This window comes from Balaenoptera acutorostrata, chromosome 9 (genome assembly GCF_949987535.1).
Source record: "Balaenoptera acutorostrata chromosome 9, mBalAcu1.1, whole genome shotgun sequence".
Taxonomy (NCBI): Eukaryota; Metazoa; Chordata; class Mammalia; order Artiodactyla; family Balaenopteridae; genus Balaenoptera; species Balaenoptera acutorostrata.
This window is the reverse complement of record NC_080072.1, coordinates 36,303,102-36,330,244: the sequence shown is the minus strand read 5'-3', so window position 1 is coordinate 36,330,244 and position 27,143 is coordinate 36,303,102.

Genomic DNA, 27,143 nt, shown 5'->3' with positions numbered 1-27,143 from the left:
CTGTCATCTGCAAATAGTGACAGCTTTACTTCTTCTTTTCCGATTTGGATTCCTTTTATTTCTTTGTCTTCTCTGATTGCTGTGGCTAACACTTCCAAAACTATGTTGAATAATAGTGGTGAGAGTGGGCAACCTTGTCTTGTTCCTGATCTTAGTGGAAATGGTTTCAGTTTTTCACCACTGAGGACAATGTTGGCTGTGGGTTTGTCATATATGGCCTTTATTATGTTGAGGAAATTTCCCTCTATGCCTACTTTCTGCAGGGCTTTTATCATAAATGGGTGTTGAATTTTGTCGAAAGCTTTCTCTGCATCTATTGAGATGATCATATGGTTTTTCTCCTTCAATTTGTTAATATGGTGTATCACATTGATTGATTTGCGTACATTGAAGAATCCTTGCATTCCTGGGATAAACCCCACTTGATCATGGTGTATGATCCTTTTAATGTGCTGTTGGATTCTGTTTGCTAGTATTTTGTTGAGGATTTTTGCATCTATGTTCATCAGTGATATTGGCCTGTAGTTTTCTTTCTTTGTGACATCTTTGTCTGGTTTTGGTCTCAGGGTGATGGTGGCCTCGTAGAATGAGTTTGTGAGTGTTCCTTCCTCTGCAATATTTTGGAAGAGTTTGAGAAGGATAGGTGTTAGCTCTTCTCTAAATGTTTGATAGAATTCCCCTGTGAAGCCATCTGGTCCTGCGCTTTTGTTTGTTGGAAGGTTTTTAATCACAGTTTCAATTTCAGTGCCTGTGATTGGTCTGTTCATATTTTCTATTTCTTCCTGGTTCAGTCTCGGCAGTTTGTGCATTTCTAAGAATCTGTCCATTTCTTCCAGGTTGTCCATTTTATTGGCATAGAGTTGCTTGTAGTAATCTCTCATGATCGTTTGTATTTCTGCAGTGTCAGTGGTTACTTCTCCTTTTTCATTTCTAATTCTATTGATCTGAGTCTTCTCCCTTTTTCTCTTGATGAGTCTGGCTAATGGTTTATCAATTTTGTTTATCTTCTCAAAGAACCAGCTTTTAGTTTCATTGATTTTTGCTATTGTTTCCTTCATTTCTTTTTCATTTATTTCGGACCTGATCTTTATAATTTCTTTCCTTCTGCTGGCTTTGGGGGTTTTTTTGTTCTTCTTTCTCTAATTGCTTTAGGTGCAAGGTTAGGTTGTTTATTCGAGATGTTTCCTGTTTCTTGAGGTAGGCTTGTATTGCTATAAACTTCCCTCTTAGCACTGCTTTTGCTGCGTCCCATAGGTTTTGGGTCGTCGTATCTCCATTGTCATTTGTTTCTAGGTATTTTTTGATTTCCCCTTTGATTTCTTCAGTAATCACTTCGTTATTAAGTAATGTATTGTGTAGCCTCCGTGTGTTTGTATTTTTTACAGATCTTTTCCTGTAATTGATATCTAGTCTCATAGCGTTGTGGTCGGAAAAGATACTTGATACGATTTCAATTTTCTTAAATTTACCAAGGCTTGATTTGTGACCCAAGATATGATCTATCCTGGAGAATGTTCCATGAGCACTTGAGAAAAATGTGTATTCTGTTGTTTTAGGGTGGAATGTCCTATAAATATCAATTAAGTCCATATTGTTTAATGTATCATTTAAAGCTTGTGTTTCCTTATTTATTTTCATTTTGGATGATCTGTCCATTGGTGAAAGTGGGGTGTTAAAGTCCCCTACTATGATTGTGTTGCTGTCGATTTCCCCTTTTATGGCTGTTAGTATTTGCCTTATGTATTGAGGTGCTCCTATGTTGGGTGCATAAATATTTACAATTGTTACACCTTCCTCTTGGATTGATCCCTTGATCATTATATAGTGTCCTTCTTTGTCTGTTGTAATAGTCTTTATTTTAAAGTCTATTTTGTCTGATATGAGAATTGCTACTCCAGCTTTCTTTTGATTTCCATTTGCATGGAATATCTTTTTCCATCCCCTCTCTTTCAGTCTGTATGTGTCTCTAGGTCTGAAGTGGGTCTCTTGTAGACAGCATATATATGGGTCTTGTTTTTGTATCCATTCAGCCAGCCTGTGTCTTTTGGTGGGAGCATTTAATCCATTTACATTCAAGGTAATTATCGATATGTATGTTCCTATTCCCATTCTCTTAAATGTTTTGGGTTTGTTATTGTAGGTGTTTTCCTTCTCTTGTGTTTCTTGCCTAGAGAAGTTCCTTTAGCATTTGTTGTAAAGCTGGTTTGGTGGTGCTGAACTCTCTCAGCTTTTGCTTGTCTGTAAAGGTTTTAATTTCTCCATCGAATCTGAATGAGATCCTTGCTGGCTAGATTAGTCTTGGCTGTAGGTTTTTCTCCTTCATCACTTTAAGTATATCCTGCCACTCCCTTCTGGCTTGCAGAGTTTCTGCTGAAAGATCAGATGTTAACCTTATGGGGATTCCCTTGTGTGTTATTTGTTGTTTTTCCCTTGCTGCCTTTAATATGTTTTCCTTATATTTAATTTTTGATAGTTTGATTAATATGTCTTGGCCTGTTGTCCTTGGATTTATCCTGTATGGGACTCTGTGCTTCCTGGCCTTGATTAAGTATTTCCTTTCCCATATTAGGGAAGTTTTCAACTATAATCTCTTCAAATATTTTCTTAGTCCCTTTCTTTTTCTCTTCTTCTTCTGGGACCCCTATAATTCGAATGTTGGTGCGTTTAATGTTGTCCCAGAGGTCCCTGAGACTGTCCTCAGTTCTTTTCATTCTTTTTTCTTAATCCTGCTCTGTAGTAGTTATTTCCACCATTTTATCTTCCAGGGCACTTATCCTTTCTTCTGCCTCAGTTATTCTACGATTGATCCCATCTAGAGTATTTTTAATTTCATTTATTGTGTTTTTCATCATTGCTTGGTTCCTCTTTAGTTCTTCTACGTCCTTGTTAAATGTTTCTTGCATTTTGTCTATTCTATTTCCCAGATTTTGGATCATCCTTACTATCATTATTCTGAATTCTTTTTCAGGTAGACTACCTATTTCCTCTTCATTTGTTAAGTCCGGTGTGTTTTGAGCCTGCTCCTTCATCTGCTGTGTGTTTTTCTGTCGTCTCATTTTGCCTATCTTACTGTGTTTGGGATCTCCTTTTCACAGGCTGCAGGTTCGTAGTTCCCGTTGTTTTTGGTATCTGTCCCCAGTGGCTAAGGTTGGTTCAGTGGGTTGTGTAGGCTTCCTGGTGGACGGAACTAGTGCCTGAGTTCTGGTGGATGAGGCTGGATCTTGTCTTTCTGGTGGGCACGTCCACGTCTGGTGGTGTGTTTTGGGGGGTCTGTGGCCTTATTATGATTTTAGGCAGTCTCTCTGTTAATGGATGGGGCTGTGTTCCTGTCTTGCTAGTTGTTTGGCATAGAGTGTCCAGCACTGTAGCTTACTGGTCGTTGAGTGAAGCTGGGTCTTGACGTTGAGATGGAGATCTCTGAGAGATTTTTGCCGTTTGGTATTATGTGGAGCTGGGAGGTCTCTTGTGGACCAGTGTCCTGCATTTGGCTCTCCCACCTCAGAGGCACGGCCCTGATGCCTGGCTGGAGCACCAAGAGCCTTTCGTCCACACGGCACCCAGTTCTACAAGGATTACGTCACTGGCTACTGCAGTCCCTGAATTCAGGATGAAGAACAGGATGAGGCACTCTGAGCTTATCTGAGAGTAGGAAGGGATTTAAGAAGTTAGCAGCAGTTCTCAAATGTATCTGTCATTCAGGTAGAAGTTGTCACTGGTCCCTTGTGGACCTCTCTGTGAAGCTGCTTGGATGTCTTCAATGACATGGCATCTGCCTTCCCCAGAATGATTGACCGCAAACCGGCTCCAGCAGCTCCGGCTCCAGCGGCTCCGTCCCTGCGTCCTCACAGACCTTAAGCGCGGCGCCGAAATTGAATTTGTGAGGGTTTTTTTTGATACTGAGTTGTATGTATTCTTTATATATTTTGGATATTAACTCCTTATCAGATACATATTTGCAAATATTTTCTCTCATTCTTTAGGTTGCCTTTTCATTTCATTGAGGGTTTCCTTTGCTCTGCAGAATCTTTTAAGTGTCTAGTAGTCACACTTGTTTATTTTTGCCTTTGGTGTCAAATACAAAAAATAATTGCCAAGACTAATGTCAAGGGAGTTTACTGCCTGTTTTTTCTATGTGTTTGATGGTTTCAGGTCTTACATTCAAGTCTTTAATTTAATCCATTTTGACTTAATTTTTGTGTATGGTGTAAGACAGTGGTCCAGTTTCATTCTTTTGCATATGGCTGTGCAGCTTTCCTGACACAATTTATTGAAAAGGCTATCCTTTCACATTCATGGCCCTTTTGTTGTAAATTAATTGACCATATATGCACAGGTTTATTGCTGGGCTCTATAATCTTTCCCATTGATCTACATGTCTGTTTTTGTGCCAATACCACACTGTTTTGATTACTATAGTTTTGTAATATAGTTTGAAATGAAAACGTGTCATGCTTTCAGCTTTGTTTTTGTTTTTTAAAATATTTCTTTATTTATTTGGTTGCGCAGGGTCTTAGTTGCGGCATGTGGGCTCCTTAGTTGTGGCAGGTGGGCTCCTTAGTTGTGGCATGCAGACTCTTAGTTGCGGCATGTATGTGGGATCCAGTTCCCTGACCAGGGATCGAACCTGGGGCCCCTGCGTTGAGAGCACAGAGTCTTATCCACTGCACCACCAGGGAAGTCCCATCCGCTTGTTTTTCTTTCTCAAGATTGTTTTTTCTATTTGGGTCTTTTGCGGTCCCATGCAAATCTTAGGATTTTTTTCTGGCTTTATTTTAAATACATAATCACTCATCTTGAGAGTACCCTTAGTGCTGCACAGGAATCAAACTAGATTTCCCGTGTTCAACGGTTTTCAAAATTTTCTGTCTCAAGACACTTTTCTACTCCTAAAAATTATAGAATTATGTAATTCTGTTTATATGGGTTATATCTACCAATATTTGCCACATTAGAAGTTAAAGTAGAGAAAGTTTAAAAGACTTATTAATCCGTTTAAAAACCAAATAAATCCATCATATGATAATTAAATATTTTATGAATAATAACTATTTTGCAAAACAAAAAGTTGATAAGAAATGAATACTTTTATATCTTGCAAATTTCTGCAGTGTATGGCTTAATAGAAGACAGCTGGATTCTCCTATCTGCTTCTGCACTGAATTTGTTGTAACACCACATGTCATGTAGTCTTTGAAAAATCCCAGTGTATACTCAGAGAATGAGAGTGAAAAAGCAAGTAACATTAGTATTATGATAAAAATAGTTTTAACTTCACAGATCTACTTAAAGACTCTTGGGGGCCTCCAGGAACCCTTCAGTCACAATTTTAAAGCTGCTTTCATAACCCATTCATTTCCTCACTCAGCTTGCTAAATAATTTTCTGCTGTATTTTTTTTTCTCAAACTTTCAACACCTACTTTTCTCTCTTAGCTCATAATCAACAAAATTGCAACATATTTCCTTGAAAAGTAGAAGCAATCAAAAGAGAATTTCCATACATTCTCACTACTTATATATGGACCTACATTCATCTATACCTGTATACTTTACCCAACCTCTGTACCCTACCTTGTCTCTAAAGGAGGTAGTGGCCATGCCAAGGCCAACTCCTTGCTTGTTCTCAATATTTCTCCCTTTTTACCTCCTCAAAGATATTGCTTCAGCTTCTGCATCATTTTTTCCTTCACTATTGCATAATTTCCAAAAACATTCTAACTTGTTTCAGAAGATTCCAACATAAAAACCCCAAATTCTTAATTCCACTTCCCCTCCAGCTTTGGCCACATCTTTCTTTTCCTTTTTGACAGCAAAACTCCTGATTTTCTGCCTATACTCTCTATCTCAAGTTCCCGTATTCCCATTCTCTCTTGAGTGCAATGTTTTTCAACTTTTCTCCCCAAATATCTTATAAAATAGCTCTTGTGAAGATCTCCAGTGGCCTCCATGTTGCTAAATCCAATGGACATTTCTTAGTTCTCACCTTATTCAACTAAGCTGCATTTGACATATTTGATCAAAACCTCATTCTTAACTTTCTTCACTTAGCTTCTGGGTCACATTCTCAGATCTCTGCCTGCCACACCAGAAATCCTTCTGTCTTCTTTGTTGATTCCTTCTCATCTCCCTAACCACTAGTATGGAAACGATTCAGAACACAGACTTGTATGTCTTCTCTATGATTCCCTCCTTATATAATCTTATTCAGGCTCATTAACTCAAACACCATCCAAATTTACATCTACTCCCAAATTTACATCTCCAGCTTGGACCTTTTCACTGAACTCCACACACTTATGGCCTACATTATATCTCCAATTAGATATCTAATATGCCTCTCAAACCTTAAAACTGAACTCACGATTCCTGTTTCTGATTTCTCCACAGTTTTCCCTGACTTTGTAAGTAACAATCCTTCAAGCTGATCTAGCCAAATAAACTCTTGGATGATTCCAAACGTAAACAATATTTTTCCACTTCTCAAAATCATTTCATTGACTTAAAGTCAACATCATGTCATTAGCCTATAAAGTCCTGCACAACGTGGTCCAGCATTGGTCTCTGGCCTTATCATCTGCTACTCTTTCCTTCATTCAATCAGCTCCAGCAACAATGGACATCTTTCTGGTCCTTGAATGCCATGCTACCTGCCGAGGGGTCTGGACATATTCTGTGGGCAAAGGGAAGTCACTGCAGAAATTTCGCATCACACTATTTCTTCAAATAGGGCGGTCTTTGTTTTCTTTCAGTCTGATCAACCCTGTGAAACTGAGGCAGAATCTAAAGTTTGACAAAGCAATTCCCATGGTCTAAAATTTCTGATTCCTTTCAAAAAAACATTTTAAACTTTCAGTGTATTTCAATACCAATTAGAATCAATGAGCTGAGTTTTGGGCAAAGTTACACTGAGAAAATTCGTTTGCAAACAGTAAAAATATATAAGTGTTTGATGAGTACAGAGAATGAAGGCTTTAGAAATTCATAAAAAAGGATAAATGAATGTGAGATCAGAAAAGGTTTAATGGGGAAGATAGCTCTTTAGCTGTATCTTGAAGAGTGAGTAGCATCTGGATAAGTGGAAACAGTCAGAGGGACACTCACAGTAGGCAGCATTCTTGGGCAAGGAGGCAAGATTTAAGAGCAGGACATAATGAAGGATCAAACTGACTGAAAAAAAAATGAGCTTATTTTAGAAGGTAAAGTACATGAGATGTTTACACTTGGCTTCTCTAAATTTAATTAACTTAATCCTTCTACATTCATTAGGGTCTGTAAATTCAAATCCACATAGATTTCATGATAGGATCATGGTGATTTGCATGTATTTACAGCATCTTGGTCTGATTGTATCTTTTAGAGTAGAACACATTTATTCTCAAAATATGCAAATATTGAGTTTCAATAGCCATTTTTTCTTTTTAAGTAAAATAGCATTCACAGTCAAGTTGTTTAGTTTAAAAATCAGGCAGGTCACTATGGAGAACAGTATGGAGGTTCCTTAAAAAACTAAAAGTAGGGCTTCCCTGGTGGCGCAGTGGTTGGGAATCTGCCTGCTAATGCAGGGGACACGGGTTCGCGCCCTGGTCTGGGAGGATCCCGCATGCCGCGGAGCAGCTGGGCCCGTGAGCCACAATTTCTGAGCCTGCGCGTCTGGAGCCTGTGCTCCGCAGCGGGAGAGGCCACGATAGTGAGAGGCCCGCGCACTGCGATGAAGAGTGGCCCCCGCTTGCCGCAACTAGAGAAAGCCCTAGCACAGAAACGAAGACCCAACATAGCAATCAATCAATCAATCAATAAAAAAAAAATAAATCTTTAAAAAAAAAAAAAAAAACTAAAAGTAGAACTACCGTACAACCCAGCAATCCCATTACTGGGCATATACCCTGAGAAAACCATAATTCAAAAAGAGTCATGTACCACAATGTTCATTGCAGCTCTATTTACAATAGCCAGGACATGGAAACAACCTAAGTGTCCATTGACAGATGAATGGATAAAGAAGATGTGGCACATTTATACAATGGAATATTACTCAGCCATAAAAAGAAACGAAATTGAGTTATTTGTAGTGAGGTGGATGGACCTAGAGTCTGTCATACAGAGTGAAGTAAGTCAGAAAGAGAAAAACAAATACAGTATGCTAACACATATATATGGTATCTAAAAAAAAAAAAAAGGTTCTGAAGAAACTAGGGGCATGACAGGAATAAAGACGCAGACATAAAGAATGGACTTGAGGACACGAGGAGGGGGAAGGGTAAGCTGGGAAGAAGTAAGATAGTAAGATAGTGACATGGACATATACACACTACCAAATGTAAAATAGATAGCTAGTGGGAACCAGCTGCATAGCACAGGGAGATCAGCTTGGTGCTTTGTGACCACCTAGAGGGGTGGGATAGGGAGGGTGGGAGGGAGATGCAAGAGGGAGGAGATATGGGGATATATGTATACATATAGCTGATTCACTTTGTTATAAAGCAGAAACTAACAAAAAAAATATTTGGGGACTTGGAAAAATTATATATGTATTTGAAATTAGAACGGGGGATTCACATTTATTTTTTATCTGTAACTTTTATTATCACCTTATCACTACCTTTCTAAATGTATCCTTAAAAATTAAATTTAAAAGTGCAAAAAAAAATGCTAAGAGCTTGTATTGACAACCCAAACAATAAAGTGCTTTATTTGACAACAAGAACAACAAAAAAAAAATCAGGCAGGTCTTCAGGTAGTACTTTTCCTACAATGTATTTGATTTGGTTTTGAAGCATAAATCAAATCATTTAGATTACCATTCACCTTGCGGGCAGAGCCATTGTAGAATAAAGAACCAACAGAAAAATATGAACAGTCTCATCTTCTGACCTAATGCTCTCAAAAATTCACATTTCCAATTCATTGTCTCAGACTAAAAAAACATTATGTCAATGATTCAGTATCAGCCTCCTTTTCCACCATCCATCAGTTTTTTGCTCTATGTCAAGCCGTGTTTCCATAATCAATCTTTGGCTGTTTATGACTGGGACTAAGCACCTTTTGTGCTTCCAAGATATTGCAAGTGAGTGCAAACCAAGGAGAAAATAGATTATCCAAGCGCAAGTTTTATTTGTGCTCTGACAGCAGTACCCTTGCCTTCATCTTTTTCCATGTGTAACCTGATTTCCCAATATCTCCTCAAAAGATAAAATCTCACTATCTCAGGTTTTCAACAGCACAATGAAAATTGGTGTCTGGAAGCAAATTTGGCCTACCCTTTGCTAAATTATTACAGTTTAAGCCATATTTGCTAAAAAGAAAAGAAAAATGTCACTTAAGGGCCATTTAGAATGTGTAGATTTGTTTTTTCACGTTTGTCTTTTAAGCAAGAGAGCAGAAGTTCAAATTTAGAGACAATAGGCTCTCTTTTTTTTTTTTTAATTCTTTTGAGATAAAACCTTCACTCTCTGAACAAGGACAATATCAATTAACAGAGAAATTTCAGAATATTCTACCTGAATATTAGAATAGAATATTCTAACAGATGATAGTTTTAATTACTTAACTATATAATTTCTAAGTTCCTATTACCAGTCATGATTGTGTTCTTTTTTAACTGTACCAGGAACATATAAAATGAATATTTGAAGATAACTGGTTATCTTAGTATACTGCATTATATTTGAAAAATGATCCTTCATATTATCTGATGCCTTTTTTTAGTAAGAAAATCTATTTTCATATATTTAACCTTAAACTGCTTTTAAAAAACTAAGTATGATCCTTACTCTTGTCCCAAATCTATTTCACTCAGTTTTTATAAAGGCATTTTTCCGAAGTGTTAATGGAATTTTGAGCGTTGTTGTTTTCTTTCAGAATTTAAGTAACTCCTCACTTTAAAACTTTGGGTAAATAATTATGAAGGAGGAAATTGGTGTTACAAAGAGGAGACCTGAAAAGCAGAGTTTAATAGATGTATTTTACGATTCAGTCTTGGAAGAAATTAACAACAACAACAAAAACTGGAGAGAAGTTTCCTTGAACAGGAACTTCATTCCTTCCCTGATGAATTAGAAGAGTCTCAAACTTGTGGTAGACCGTGGCTGACAGAACTAGATCATGGTGTTTTTTATATCCTGTGAACCTCTGGTAAAAAATGAATTGAGGTAAAACTAAACCCATAAAACCCAGCAGGTTGGGGAAAATCTTTTAGAAACAATCCTCAGATACACATGGGTTGTCCAACAGCTTTACTAAACTGAGTCAGTCAGACAAGGACAACCAAAACCTAAGAACTTGTTGCTTCAGAGGAGTCAGGAGTCAGCAAAATAATTCACAAATTTAATCAACGTATGTCTGATTGCTTGATCCTTATTACTAGTAAGGAGACACTCGGTTATATAACCCTACGATAAAGCCATCTTTCTAAGCTAATACAAAAATAAAAGTCAATATCTCTTTGGAAGTGATCTTCAAGCTAGTTGTTGAAATATTTAATATTTGCATGAACAACATAATGAAAAAAAACAGGACAAAATTTAATTCTGAAAGTCAGGTAGTCTTGGAACAAAAAGATTTTTGAGAAAGAGAAAGAAAGAATATATAGGGGTACCCAAAATTCAATAACAGTGCATTGACAGCAATTTTATGTTCACATTTTGAAGAAATGTTCAATTTTTTTGCTAGCTAATTTTTTCTCTTTTAACATCCATAGTCACATGCTCAGTTATAGGATGTACTCTTGAAAGATGTGTGATAGAGACTGTTAGGAAGAGTGACCACTTTCCCCATCTGCACTAGTGTAGTCATGGTGGACTAAACTGAGCATTTAGGAGAAAATCGGCTTGGTAGTCTACTGCAACTCCCTTCCACCCCTCAGGCCAAATTTACACTAGTTGAATGCATAAGAATTTGGGGAGCAACCTTTGTTGCTTGAAAGGTATTTAGTGTGAGAACTCTGACTGCTACATTATTATTGCTATTATTTTGGCTGTAGACAAAGAAAGAGGTGATTTGGTGTATAGACAGCTGGGAGAAATAAGAAACCAGTATGGTTCTGACAAAGGCAAGACTGAAAAGAAACATTAGAGCATGTGGCACCTTTGTAATAGGAAAGCAATAGTTTTCATAAAAGTGCCACAAATTTGGCAGCACTGACAAAGGGTTCTGATCAAAGGGTTTGTGGGACCAGCCTTTGATGAGATTGCCAGAGTAGAAAAGTATTTCTTGCTTTGGCTAGCTCAGCATCCATTCCCCCTTCTTCTGGCAACAGCACCTTGAATTTACTTTGTAACAACCCCACTGTCAGCTCATACTGGGACTTGCCTTATCCCTCAGGAGTGGGGGTTTAACCCAGGCCTGACAATATAGAGCACTATAAAATTTTTTTACAATTTTTTTAAAGGTTGAGAAATAATACACATACCATAAAGTTTACTCTTTTCAAGTGTGCAGTTCATTGATCTTCAGCATGTTTACAGAAATAGGCAACCGTCATCAATATCTAATTCCAGATCAATTTTATCATCCCCCAAAGAAACCTTGTACCCATTAGCAGTTGTTCCTCATTCCCATCCAACATCAGCCCTTGGCAACCACTAATCTATTTTCTGTCTCCATGGATTTTGCTGTGTGTACATTTTATATTAATGGAATCATACAATATGTAGCCCTTTATTTTCTGTATCCTTTCACTTAGCATATTGTTTTCAAGGTTTACCCATGTTGTATTATGTATCAGTATTTCCTTCTTTCTGTGGCTGAACAATTTTTCACTAAATAGGTATACCCCATTTTGTTCATCCATCTATCAGTTGATGGACATTCTATTTTTTATCTATTATGACTGATGCTACTATGAAGAGTCATGTCAAATTTTTGTGGGAATATGATATCAATTATCTTGGTTACATACTATGAGCAGAATCACTGGATCATACAGTAACCCTAAGTTTACATGTAATAGGGAAAATAACAACAGCTCTCTGGGCAGGCTTCAAAGGAACTCTGATCTCATTCTTTTCCTTCCAGTGGTTCCAAACTAATGCTTTCCTGCATGATTATGGAGTGCTCATTTGCTAAGTTGCTGTGGAGCTCAGAAGAGAAGAATGGGAAGAGGAGAAGTCAAACCACTATACATCTCACTGTTCTTACCAATATTGAAACGGTTTTCTTGAGTAAATACTCCCCCGGTGGCTGAAAACTTCTAGTTAATATCTAGAGTAGTGAAAAAAAAAATTGATTGTGAAGATTTCTGCCAGTGTTCTCATTGCTTTTATAATGATAGGATTTTGGAAATCCTTACTCTGCCATTTATAGCTGACATCACTATACCTCTAGTTTCTGCAATGATATTTTTGGTCAAAGCATGTGATATAATCTGGTCCTAAGAAAAATAATTGTACTTTTGTACATGCTGAGGGTTTAGGGTTTGGGGTCTGAGTGTAGTAGTTATTTTAGGTGCACTGCCCATATCCCTGGAGCCTCTGACGTCACTGCATGCTTGTCAACTTCCAGTTGTGGATATTTGCATAAGGTGCTGCCTCAGAACTTTCTAAAGCCATTTACATCTGCTCTAACCTCAGGTACATCAGCCTAGACATGCTTCCTACAAACAATGAGTAGTCATAGTTGGTGTACAATGTCCAGTCTTCCTGGTCCTTTAGGTGGTATAACTTTGAGAGGTATGTTTTACGTTATTGCCCAAAGTATCCCTTCAGGGTTAAGCTTTAGTTGCCCAAAGTTGCATTTGATTTATAATGTACTCCCTATCAGCTTCTTTACCTTCCCTGTCCTGTCTCCCACTTTCCTACTGACAAACCTGCACAGATAAAATCCTTGGACTTGAATCTTTTTCTCAAGGTCTGTTTCTGGGAAAACCTGACTTAGAGAGAAGGAAAGCCTGGAGCCAACTGCAAACAACATATTCTACAATAAAAGTGCTAATCTGGAAAGAAGCCACCTGGGGGTAGCATTTGATTTATAATGTACTCCCTATCAGCTTCTTTACCTTCCCTGTCCTGTCTCCCACTTTCCTACTGACAAACCTGCACAGATAAAATCCTTGGACTTGAATCTTTTTCTCAAGGTCTGTTTCTGGGAAAACCTGACTTAGAGAGAAGGAAAGCCTGGAGCCAACTGCAAACAACATATTCTACAATAAAAGTGCTAATCTGGAAAGAAGCCACCTGGGGGTATAATCTGAGAGAGTAGAGCTGAGTTCTGGAGACCAAGTTTAAGCCTTTCTGTTAAATCCTGACTGTTTCTGTTCACCTTCAGTTATATGAGCCAAAATAGTCCCTTTTTGGTTTTACATGAAAGTTGAATGTTCCAGTTTTTGCTTCTGAAAGAATTCTAAATAATGTAATGATATTGTTGACTGCAGACTTAAAAAAACAATAGCCTTAGATAAGCAAAGCTAATGTTTTGAAACCAATGGAAGTAAAAGCACCTTGACAGAGCCTTAGCTGTCTCTCACAAGGAGAGATCAAAGTTATTTATTAGGTTTAGGATATAAGCTTCAGTGGTTTAAATCAAGTCTTTCAAGGTAGGTACCTAATTGGGATTGAGACAAAAATATGACAAAATTGCTTAAGATTGGTGGACACAGCATGGTGAGCATCTTGAAGCAGGTCTTGATAAGTAAACTATTTGTTTGACAATCTAACTATTTGCTCAGTAGAGCAATCCACTGTCCTATGAAAACTATTTGCCCAGATGAGCAAACTGTTTGTTCAGATAAACTGATATGCAGGAATATCCTGAAGCAAACAGTGAAGCTATTTATTACTTAAAAATCTTCCTGTAACAAACAGTTAAGTCTTGTTGACATAGGTGTTCTCAGTTCTTAATCCTGATACCTAAGCAATGTCATACAGGTGGTTTTAGTTCTCATAAAGATGAGTAGGATTTGTCTTTATGGGGGGAAGTCAGAGACATCAAAGGAATTCTAGGCAAGTAAGTGAGAGAGAATAGGCTTCTGTTCAAAACTCTCTCATCAATAATACCAACGTACTCAGATTTGAAATAGAAAACCAATAAACTAAAAATATTCAAGTCTAGAATGTAATGTCGTCAAAAGGTTTTATTGTGTGTCCAGACACACATAGAAAGAAAACCTTTCTTTCAAAATATGAATAACTATAAATTTTCAAAATATGAATAACTATAAATTTTAAACTTGGTTCCTTAAAATTCTTCTTCAAAATGGTATTACAATGGAAAATATTTTGTAACTTAGTTCAGAGATAGTTTTGGAGGCCTACAAATGTTTCCCATTGATATCAACATATCACACAGGGCAGGTAGCCATAGCCCAATTTGGCTTTCCATTTATCTGAAAACATTTTTGTCACAGCAGAGGATCTGAGATGGTACAGAAGTGTTTGTATCCTAGCAGCAGGCAAAAGCCAGGGGTTGTCTGCCAAAGTTGTAATGCATGGATTCTGTGGTGCAGATAGCTGCCTCAAGGAGTATGTCATGGGGAATTCTAAGGATGATGAGGCCAGATTCTACTCTGCATGGATCCACAGCAGGTAAGCACTGGAATAAATGTGGTTGGCTGTCATGAGATGTAGGAGATCCTTTGCATTTAAAGCTGAGCTTTTAATAGTATTGCAGGTGAAGAAGTACAATTGAAGGAGTTTTTGCATCATATCCATAGCAGGAGAGGACCATACATCAAAAAGTCTAATTGGGATGGTTAGTTTTCACTAGCTTGTGACTACAAACACTAAAAACAATTTTAATCCATCAGATTAGCTAGGCTATAAGACTGTCAGGCAAAAAAGGTGATGCAACCATTCTAGAGGATAATTTAGCAAAATATATTAAAAGGCTTAAAGTGTCCAAATGGTTTCCTCAGGAAATTTCAATCCCAAAAACTAATTTTAAGGAGAATGTGTTCAAAAATTGACCTGAAAAATGGTTGTTCATAACAACATCATTTATTAGAGTAAAAATTTGAATCAACCCTGTTCCTATAACCTTCCAAGACTGAAGCAGGAAGAAACAGAAAATATAAACAGACCAATCACAAGTAATGAAATTGAAACTGTAATTAAAAATCTTCCAACAAACAAAGTCCAGGACCAGATGGCTTCACAGGCAAACTCTATTAAACATTTAGAGAAGAGCTAACACCCATCCTTCTCAAACTCTTCGAAAAAATTGCAGATGAAGGAACACTCCCAAGCTCATTCTATGAGGCCACCATCATCCTGATATCAAAACCAGACACAGATATCACAAAAAAAGAATATTACAGACCAATGTCACTGATGAACATAGACGCAAAAATCCGCAACAAAATTCTAGCAAATAGAACCCAACAACACTTTAAAAGGATCATACACATGATCAAGTGGGATTTATCCCAAGGATGTAAGGATTCTTTAATATATGCAAATCAATCAAGGTGATATACCACTTTAACACATTAAAGAATAAAAACCATATGATCATCTCAATAGATCCAGAAAAGGCTTTTGACAAAATTCAACACCATTTATGATAAAAACTCTCCAGAAAGTGGGCATAGAGGGAACCTACCTCAACATAATAAAGGTCATATATGACAAGCCTACAGCAAACATCATATTCAATCGTGAAAAACTGAAAGCATTTCCTCTAAGAACAGGAATAAGACAAGGATGTCCAGTCTCACCACTATGATTCAACATAGTTTTGGAAGTCCTAGCCACGGCAATCAGAGAAGAAAAATAAATAAAATGAATACAAATTGGAAAAGAAGAAGTAAAACTGTCACTGTTTGCAGATGACATGATACTATACATAGAAAATCCTAAAGATGCTACCAGAAAACTCCTAGAGCTAATCAATGACTTTGGTAAAGTTGCAGGATGCAAAATTAATGTACAGAAATCTCTTATATTCCTATACACTAACAACGAAAGATCAGAAAGAGAAATTAAGGAAACAATCACATTTACCACTGCAACAAAAAGAATAAAATACCTTGGAATAAACCTACCTAAGGAGGCAAAGGACCTGTACTCAGAAAACTATAAGACCCTCATGAAAGAAATCAAAGATGACACAAACAGATGGAGAGATATACCATGTTCTTGGATGGGAAGGATCAATATTGTGAAAATGACTATACTACCCAAAGCAATCTACAGATTCAATGCAATCCCTATCAAATTACCAATGACATTTTTCACAGAATTGGAACAAAAAATTTTACAATTTGTATGGAAACAAAAAAGACCCCAAATACCCAAAGCAATCTTGAGGGGGAAAAACGGAGGTGGAGGAAATCAGACTCCCTGACTTCAGACTATACTACAGCTACAATAATGAAAACAGTATGGTACTGGCACAAAAACAAAAATATAGAGCAATGGAACAGGATAGAAAGCCCAGAGATAAACCCATGCACATATGGTCACTTAATCTATGACAAAGGAGGCAAGGATATACAATGGAGAAAAGACAGTCTTTTCAACAATGGTGCTGGGAAAACTGGACAGCTACATGTAAAATAATGAACTTAGAACACTCCCTAACACCATACACAAAAATAAACTCAAAATGGATTAAAGACCTAAATGTAAGGCCAGACACTATAAAACTCGTAGAGGAAAATATAGGCAGAACACTCTATGACATAAATAACAGCAAGATCCTTTTTGACCCACCTCCTAGAGAAATGGAAATAAAAACAAAAATAAACAAATGGGACCTAATGAAACTGAAAAGCTTTTGCACAGCAAAGGAGACCATAAACAAGATGAAAAGACTACTCTCAGAATGGGAGAAAATATTTGCAAATGAAGCAACTGACAAAGGATTAATCTCCAAAATTTATAAGCAGCTCATGCAGCTCAATATCAAAAAAACAAACAACCCAATCCAAAAATGGGCAGAAAACCTAAATGGACATTTCTCCAAAGAAGACATACAGATGGCCAAGAGGCACATGAAAAGATGCTCAATATGACTAATTATTAGAGAAATGCAGATCAAATGTACAGAATATATACAGATTGCCAACAAAGACATGAAAGGATGCTTAACATCACTAATCATTACAGAAATGCAAATCAAAACCACAATGAGGTATCACCCCATACCGGTCAGAATGGCCATCATCAAAAAATCAACAAACAATAAATGCTGGAGAGGGTGTGGAGAAAAGTGAACTCTCTTGCACTGTTGGTGGGAATGTAAATTGATACAGCTACTATGGAGAACAGTATGGAGTTTGCATAAAAAACTAAAAATAGAACTAACATATGACCCAGCAATCCCATTATTGGGCGTATACCCTTAGAAAACCAGAATTCAAAAACACACATGTGCCTCAATGTTCATTTCATCAGTATTTAAAATAGCCAGGTCATGGAAGCAACCTAATGTCCATCGACAGATGAATGGATAAAGAATATGTGGTGGGCTTCCCTGGTGGCGCAGTGGTTGAGAATCTGCCTGCCAATGCGGGCGACACGGGTTCGAGCCCTGGTCTGGGAAGATACCACATGCCACGGAGCAACTAGGCCCATGAGCCACAATTACTGAGCCTGCGCGTCTGGAGCCTGTGCTCCGCAACAAGAGAGGCCACGATAATGAGAGGCCCGCACACCGCAATGAAGAGTGGCCCCCACTTGCTGCAACTAGAGAAAGCCCTCGCACAGAAACGAAGACCCAACACAGCCATAAATAAATAAATAAATAAATAAATAAATAAATAAATAAACCCAAAAGTTAAAAAAAAAAAATAATATGTGGTACATATATACAATGGAATATTACTCAGCCTTAAAAAGGAATGAAATTGGGTCATTTGTAGAGACTTGGATGGACCTGGAGTCTGTCATACAGAGTGAAACAAGTCAGAAAGAGAAAAACAAATATCGTATATTAATGCATATATGTGGGATCTAGAAAAATGGTACAGATGAACCTGTTTGCAGGGCAGGAATAGAGATGCAGATGTAGAGAACAGATGTGTGGACATGTAGGGGAGCGGGATTGGGATGAATTAGGAGATTGGGATTGACATATATACACTACCATGTGTAAAATAGGTAGCTAGAAGGAACCTGCTGTATAGCACAGGGAGTTCAGCTCGGTGTTCTGTGGTGACCTAGGTGGGTGGGATGGGGAGGGGTGGGAGGGAGATCAGAGAGGGAGGGGATATGGGTATATGTGCATACATATAGCTGATTCACTTTGTTGTACAGCAGAAAGTAACACATTGTAAAACAACCGTACCCCAAGGAAAAAAAAAAGAATTGGTTAAATAAATTACCATATGTCAATAAAAGGAAATACCATTCAGTTATTTTGATGATCCCTGTACATTATGATTCTTAGATATTTGAGGGTTACAGATCATTCTCAGAATCAGATTAACACCATGGACACTCTCCTATGTTAAAATATACATGAGCTTACCTAAATTCATACCTGAAGTTTGGCACAAAATGCCAGAAAGTTCATGGATCTCCCAAAGTGTGTTTAGGGTTACTAAGTTAAAAATTCAGCATTAATTACCACTAAATTATAAAATGTTCACAGTGTATTAAATTTTAAAAATCAGAATATGTAACATATAGAAAGAGAATTATGCCTTTTTAACTTAAATATATGCATTTATACATGAATATTATATTTTACAACCCCTATGCTATTTTCAATAGCATAGGTCTCCTGCCTACCATTAACAGACAGAAATTACATCTTAATATTTGACTTATTTTCTCAAAAGTTTAATTTTTCCTTTTTCTTGTTTGTTAAAACAAATAAGAAATATTCAACTACCTGCAAATACACACAAAAAAGACTTCATTACTTTTAACCAAAGGGCATATATATCAGCAAAAACACCTTATACATAAAGTAATGATGAGTCTCAGTTTATCAGTTTTCTGCATTTCTGCGTGTGTGTGTGTACATGTGTGTGTGTGATTGGAATTTGTTAGCTGTGATCAATAGAAACCAACTCTAGCTAATTTAAGCAGAAGGGGCATTTATTAAATGGAAATGAGCTAATTAATAGCTTCCAGAATGGCAGTGTAAAGAACTCTATGAAACCTCTCTGCAGCCAAAAACCAAACCAAAACAAAACAAAAACCCAACAAACAACAAACAAACAAAACAAAAAACCTTTAACTGGTAAAAATTGTAGAAACAACAATAACAATAACAACTATTTAATCTTCAGAAAATTTCCTAAGGATATATAGCAAATGAATAAACATTTATTCAAAAAAATCTACTAAGTCTCATTAAAAACTAGTAAGAGTCTGTGGCTCTTGAGCCATGACTCACTGCCTGCACCCCAATTCAGCCTGATGGAAGTTCCTCTCCAGGTAAGTGAGACCAAGATAATAGGTCTCCCACTCCCCCCAGTTTTCATTCAAGAACTATGGTACCTCCCTGAGAGAGCCAAATTGCCATCATTTCTCCAAGGTCCATGTTGCAAAGGCAAAATTCAAGGTTTATGCAGCTGAAAAGTCAGAGACTTCCCTCTTCCACACAGCCCTCATTCATACGGCAGAAGCTTTTATGCCAAGTGTGACAGGCTAAGAATACTAGGTCCCCAGTTTCACTTACCCCATCTCACTTGTAGGATGGAGGTTTCATGCAGGGAAAGGCAAGATAAGGAGACTGAAGTCTACCACCCTGCCCAGTCCCATGATCATAAAGCAGGAGTGTCACACAGGGCTCTAAAGTGTTCCCAATGACTATATTTGAAACAGGGAATGAGGAAGTTCAAACCTAAAGGCACTCTCAGAAACAACAGACTTTGGTGGCAAGCAATTAATAAAAATGAACATAGCTTCACAAAAATATGGGCTACTATTAAGAGCATTATGCATAATGGTAATACCAGAGGAGAAAAAAGAGAGAAGGAGCAAAAAAAAAAAAAAAAAAAAATCAAAGGTGAGAGAAAAGCTGTACTGAAAAAAGGAAATGACAACTTGTGGTAACTAGAATTCATAGGAACAAGTGAAGAGAACCAGCAATAGTAAAAAAGGTTATTGTTACAAACTATGTAAATATATGTTTGCTTTTATTTCTTCTCTCGACCTTTTTAAAATAATTAAAATTATATAAAATAATAAATTATAACAATGTAATGTTGGGTCTGTAACACATACAGATGTAATGTATATCATTAATAGCACAAAATGGAGGTAGAGAATAGAACTATACAGTAGCTATATTTCTATATCTGTATATCTCTTAAATTAGTATAAATTCAAAGAAGATTAGGATAAGATAAAATGTATATGGTAAGCCTTAAAGCAAACACTAAGAATATAATTTTTTTAAACAGTGAAAAAATTATTAAAGGAAAAAAAATCACACTAGAAAATATTCACTTATCACAAAAGAAACAATAAAGAAGGAATAGCAGGCAAAAAAATGACTGAACAATATAAAAACAAAATTAAAAGGGTAAATTCTAATTTATCAGAAATTATATTAAATGTAAATGGATTAAACACTTCAATTAAAAGGCAGAGACTGGCAGAATGTATAAAAAATGTGTTAACTGTATACTGTCTATAAAAGACACAACTTAGATTCAAAGACACAAATAGGTTGAATCTACAATGGCAGGAAAAGATATACAGTGCATGCAGTAACCAGAAGAGAGTTGGTGTGATAACAGTAAACTTATAGATTTTAAGAAACAATTATTACTAGTGACTAGGAAGGGCATTTTATAGTAAAAAAAAAAAAAAAAAAGTGTCAATCTATTAGAAAGATATAGCAATTATAAACATATAACAACAGAGCCTCTCTAACAACAGAGCCCCAAAATACATGAAACAAAATCTGACAAAATTGAAGGGAAAAATGGAAAATATGACAATAATTATTGAGGAATTCAATACTCTAGTTTTAATAGTGGATAGAACAAGTATGCAAAAGATCAACAAGGAAATAGATGACTTGAACAAGATTATAAACCTACTAGACCTAACAGATATATTTGGTACATTCCAAACAAGAAGAGCAGAATACACATTCTTTTCAATAACATATGGAATATCCACTACGATATACCATTTGTTAGGCCATAAAACAAACTTCAGTAAAATTAAAAAGGTTGAAATCATACAAAGTATTTTCTCCAACCACAATGGATAGGAATTACAAATTACAAATAATAGAAATAAGTCTAAGAAGTTCACAAATATGTGGAAATTAAGCAACATACTCCTAAATAACCAATGGGTCAAATAAGAAATCATAAGATAAATTAGAAAATACCTCAAGATGAATAAAGATAAGACACAGCATATCAAAACTTATAGGGTGCAGTGAAAGCAACCATGCTTCAAAGGCAATGTATAGCTATAATACATTTTATATTTTTATTTTTATATTTTTATTTTATATTGAATAAAATACTAAATCTTAAATCAAAACCTTATCTTTCATATTAAGACACTGAAGAAAAAAGCAATTAAAACTAGAGCAAGCAGATGGAAAGAAATAATAAAGATTTGAGTACAAATTAAAGAAATAGAAAATAGAAAACCATAGAGAAAGTCAACAAACTGAAAGTCATTTTTTAAAAAAATATAAAAACTTAAGCTACACTGACCAAGAAAAAAAAAAGAGAGGGAGAGAATACCCAAATTACTTAGACAGGAATCAGAAAGGGTATATCACTACCCATCTTTTAGAAATAAAAGGGATCATGAGGGAATATTACCAACTATTTATGCTATCAAAATAGATAACTTAGATGAAATTGACAAATTCTTAAAAAGGCAAAACAGCTGAAATTTATTCAAGAATAAATGGAAAGTGTGTATAGACCTTTAAAAATAGATTAAATTATTACTTCCCAGAAAGAAAATCACAGGCTCAGATGGCTTACCTGGTGATTTCTACCAAATATTTAAAGAAGAGTTAATACCAATCCTTAAAAAATCTTTCAAAAATGTAGAAAAGGAGAGACTACATCCCAAATCATTCTAAGAGGTCAGTATTATTCTGATACCAGAACCAGACAAAGGCATCACAAGAAAAATAAACACTAATATCTCTTATAAATATAGATGTAAAAATTCTCAAAGAAATAGCAAATCAAATCCAGCAACATGTAAATAGAATTATAACCCAAGATCATGTGGGATTTACCCCAGGTCTGCAAGTTTGTTTTAACATCTGAAAATCAATTAATGTAATACACCATATCATAGGACAAAAGCCACATGAGTGTCTCAATAGATGCAGAAAAATCATGTGATAAATTCAATATACTTTCATGATAAAAACACTAAACAACCTAGAAATTAAAAGGAACTTCCTCAACCTCACAAAGGACAACTACAGAAAACCCAGGGCTAAGATCATATTTAATGGTAAATTATGGAATGCTCATGAAAAAGGCAAGGATTTCCACTCTTGTCACTTCTTTTCAATATTGTAATGGAAGTTCTAGGGAGGATAATTAATCAAGAAAAAGAAATAAAAGACACTAAGATTAAAAATAAAAAAGTAAAACCAACTGTGTTTTCAGGTGATATGCTCTTCAGAGGAATTCACTAAAAAATACCATTAGAATAAGTGAGTTAAATAAGGTTGCAGGATACAATATTGATACAGAAAAATCAACCTTATGTGTATATACTAGCAACAATCTGAAACAATTCCAAATACAATAGCATCCCAAAACATGACTATTTATGAATAAATTTTACAAAACCAGTGAAAGACTATATGCTGGAAACTATAAAACATTGTTGAAAGATCTTACAACAGAACTATACAAATGGAAAAACATTAATATTCCTGGATCAAAAGACATAATATAATTAAGACGGCAATATTCTCCAAATTGATCTGTAGACTGGACATATTCACTTTTAAAATTCCAGATGATTTTTTTTTGCAGAAATTAAAAAGCTGATCCTAAAATTTATATGGAAATGTAAGGAACCCAGAACAGCCAAAGCAATCTTGAAAAATTAAAAAACAAATTTGGAAGATTCATACATCTGATTTTAAAACTTGCTACAAAGCTATAGTAATCAAGGGGGTCCTGGCATAAGAATAGACATATAGATCAATGTAATAGAATTGCATGTCTAGAAATAAACATTCACATTTATGGGCCGTTGATTTTTTACAAGGGTATAATACAATTCAACAGAAAAAAACAAAACAAAACAGGCTTTTCAATAAATGATGCTGGAACAACTGGATGTCCACATGAAAAATAATGAATTTAGACCCCTACCTCACACCATACACAAAATTTAACTTGAAATGGACTGAAGCCATAAGTATAAGATAAAAACTCTAAGAAGAAAACATGGGTAAATCTTCATGACAGCAGATTTGGCAATGGATTCTTACATATGATACCAAAAGCACAAGAAACAAAAGAAAAAAAATAGATAAATTAGATTTCAACAAAGTAAAAATTTTGTGCTTCAAATACCTACAGAATGAGAGAAAATATTTGCAAACCATATATCTGATAAGGCACTTTTAATCTAGAATATATGAAAAATTCTTATCACTCAGTAATAAAAAGATGATAACTCAAGCAAAATTGAGCAAAGGGTCTGAATAGACATTTCTCCAAAGAAAATATACATATGAATAAGCATATGAAATATGCTTATAAGCATATGAAATATGCTCAACATCATTAGTCATTAGGAAAATGCAAAACAATCCCACAGTGAGGGAACACTTCACACACATAGAAGGGTTAATGGCCTTTGCTGAAATAGTTCATCAACATTGGAAACTGAAACTTGCATTGTCACTGTTGTAATCAGTGGAAAATGGGACTGCTGCTTCCACTGTTGTTGACAGAAAGAATGATCTCTTTTATCAGTACCTCCAGATGAACTATGCTGAGTGGGTGCATCTGATAAGCTGAGGTTAGGTTACCTCCCTACAAACTTGCTGCCAGAGAATCTGGGAAAGTGATAAAGTATCTCCAGCCCAATAATCAGAGGCAAGTTCTGCTTTTCACCAAGACTTGAAAGGTAAGGAATTCTTCAAATACAGAAAAAAATGTACAGATAATGGACAGTCAGAAAATTTTAAAATGTACACCCTGGTACGGATATGAGCGTGGGCACTCACATGAAAATAAAGCTATGCAGACCACTACATATATATTCATTAAAACATTTAGAATATTGTAGTACCAAAATCTCATTTTTTCCTTCCTTTACTAATCAGTATTTTGTGAATATTTGAACTGAATAAACTTTTTAATAGTAAAATCATTTTAGTTATTTTTAAAATAATTACTGGGCTTCCCTGGTGGCGCAGTGGTTGAGAATCTGCCTGCTAATGCAGGGCACACGGGTTCGAGCCCTGGTCTGGGAAGATCCCACATGCCGCGGAGCAACTGGGCCCGTGAGCCACAATTACTGAGCCTGCGCGTCTGGAGCCTGTGCTCCGCAACAAGAGAGGCCGCGATAGTGAGAGGCCCGCGCACCGCGATGAAGAGTGGCCCCCACTTGCCACAACTAGAGAAAGCCCTCGCACAGAAACGAAGACCCAATACAGCCATAAATAAATAAATAAAAATAATTTAAAAAAATAAAAATAAAAAAATAAAAAAAATAAAATAATTACTAAGGTAAACTTCATTGCTTTTTTTCATAACTTTTAATTCTTCCACCTGATTGGTAGAAATGCTCTACTTGAATACTATAGATATATTATTCTATTCTAATAGTTTGTTTTCATTTTAATTTAATTTCTAATATCATTCATGGCACTTAGAAAATGATTGTCTTTACACCTATGCATTTGTGAAAGCCTCATGTATAATCATATCTGTCATTCCTGGTTCAATCATATACTCATAAATATTCCATAAACAGTGTAGTCTATTTCTAATGAAAGCCTTCAACTTAGTGTAAGAAGCATTCAACTGAGGCACTTTCAAAATCTTCTTTCATTCAAATTGCTGAGAATCACTAGGACCTATTTAAAGCTCTAAGTACCCTAATGTCCAAATGACGTAGTGAAATTAATGATTCAAAGTAAAAGTTAAAACCTCTGAAGTCCTTTCTAGAAACAAAATCAGAGCATGAAAAGCTGAGGGAAAGCATGCCAGAGAGGTTTCACTATCAAGCCAGAGGTACCAGAGCTTTTCTAAGAGCCAATAAATCAACATAATTTCAAATTCTCAGGGTTCATTGAAAAGATCAATTATGCTAGTCAAAATAATAAGGTTGAGGCTAGGATCTGAATCATATGCCAAGTGTGATGGGAATGTATGTATTGAGGATCCAGGGCAACAGAATAAATTTTTTCAAGTGAGATGTGATTTTGTGGTAAGGTTAAAAGCACAGGCAGGGCAGTTTAACAAATGTAGGTTCGTATCTGGACACTTCATAGTTGTATGATCATGAAAATTGTTACAGACAGAAACCATTACATGAAAACAGGATGCATTAAAACAATTAGGCTATTTTATGCCGAAACCAGGCAGACAAATTACTTGTTTACATCTATAACTCTATTCCACAGGCAAAGGGAACAATGAATTCACGTAATTTAATAAAATAAATTTGAAGAGGCTCCTTTCTCTGAGTTATTCATGTATTAATTAATTCAGTTGAGCACCATGTACCTGGCACTCTGGAGATGTCTGTATGTGTGTGGCAGCAGAACAAGAAATCTTGGGGAGGAGACTGTGCATAAAGGCACTTGTTTTCCTGCATGCCACACTGTGCAGCCAAAAAAAAAAGACACTTGTTTTCAAGTAGCACATAGTGTTGGGGGAGGGAAGTGGAGAGCAGCTCAAAAGATGCACATAAAAATACCATACACACACACGTGCACACATATAACTTACTTTCTAAAGTATAAGGTGTTCCACTATAATAATTAAGTTTTGGGGGAGTCTAGAAGAGAGTCAGATTCAGTCTCTGAATTAATTTAACACATTAAAACTTCTAGTAAGTATTTTAGCTATATGATCATTAAGGTCTTTCCTAACCTGAAGATTTTTAAATAACATGACTTAATGGAATCAGTTACATCCAAAAATGTGAGTAGGCTTAAGTCATCTCTAAAAAGGAAAATTATTTTCAATTTGGCTAGGAAAGACCCAACTATAATCTTTATATAAGAGAAACACTTAAAAAAAATTCAGAAAGACTAAAAAACAAAAAGATGAACAAACATATACTAGGCAAATGGAAACAGTAAAACAGGCATTGCTCTGCTGATTTCAAAGTAGAATTTACATTAAAAAGTATGAAGTTCAACAAAGAATAATACTTTATTAATGATAAAAGCTGTAATTCAGGACTTCCCTGGTGGCGAGTGGTTAAGAATCCGCCTGCTGATGCAGGGGACACGGGTTCGAGCCCTGGTCCGGGAAGATCCCACATGCCACAGAGCAACTAAGCCCGTGCACCACAACTACTGAGCCTGCACTCTAGAGCCCACGAGCCACAGCTACTGAGCTCTCGTGCCACAGCTACTGAAGCCCACGCGCCTAGAGCCTGTGCTCCACAACAAGAGAAGCCACCGCAATGAGAAGCCGGCACACTGCAACAAAGAGTAGCCCCTGCTTGCTGCAACTAGAGAAAGCCTGCACGAGGCAACGAAGACCCAACATAGACAAAAATAAATATAAATAAATAAATAAATTCATTTTAAAAAAAGCTATAATTCAGAACAATTATATAACAGTTATGAATATATATGCAAAAAGTGACTCCAACTGTATTAATAAGGCAAAAACTATAAGATATACAAAACTATAGAATATACAGATTAAAATACACTAATAGTAGAACAATTTTTGACTCCACTCTTTGTACGAGACATACTGAGGCCAAAAAGTAAATAAGAATATCGAGGACCTGAATAATATAGTCAAAAAAGACAATCTTACGGCTGTATATTGAACTGTGTGTCCTGATAATAGAGAACATAACTTCATCTCAAGAGCCCTTGGAACAGTCACAAAAATTAGTCATATGTAGAGCAAAGAGAAAGCATTAGAAAGTTTTATAAAGTAGAAATAACAAACGTTATCACAATGTAACAAAACTAGAAACTAATAGCAATATACAAACCAAAACCTTTCAAATTGAAAATTAAAAAGGCATGTAATAAACAGCTCATGGCTGAAAGCAGAAAGAAAAATCACAATTAAAAGGTGTCTAAAAATTAATAA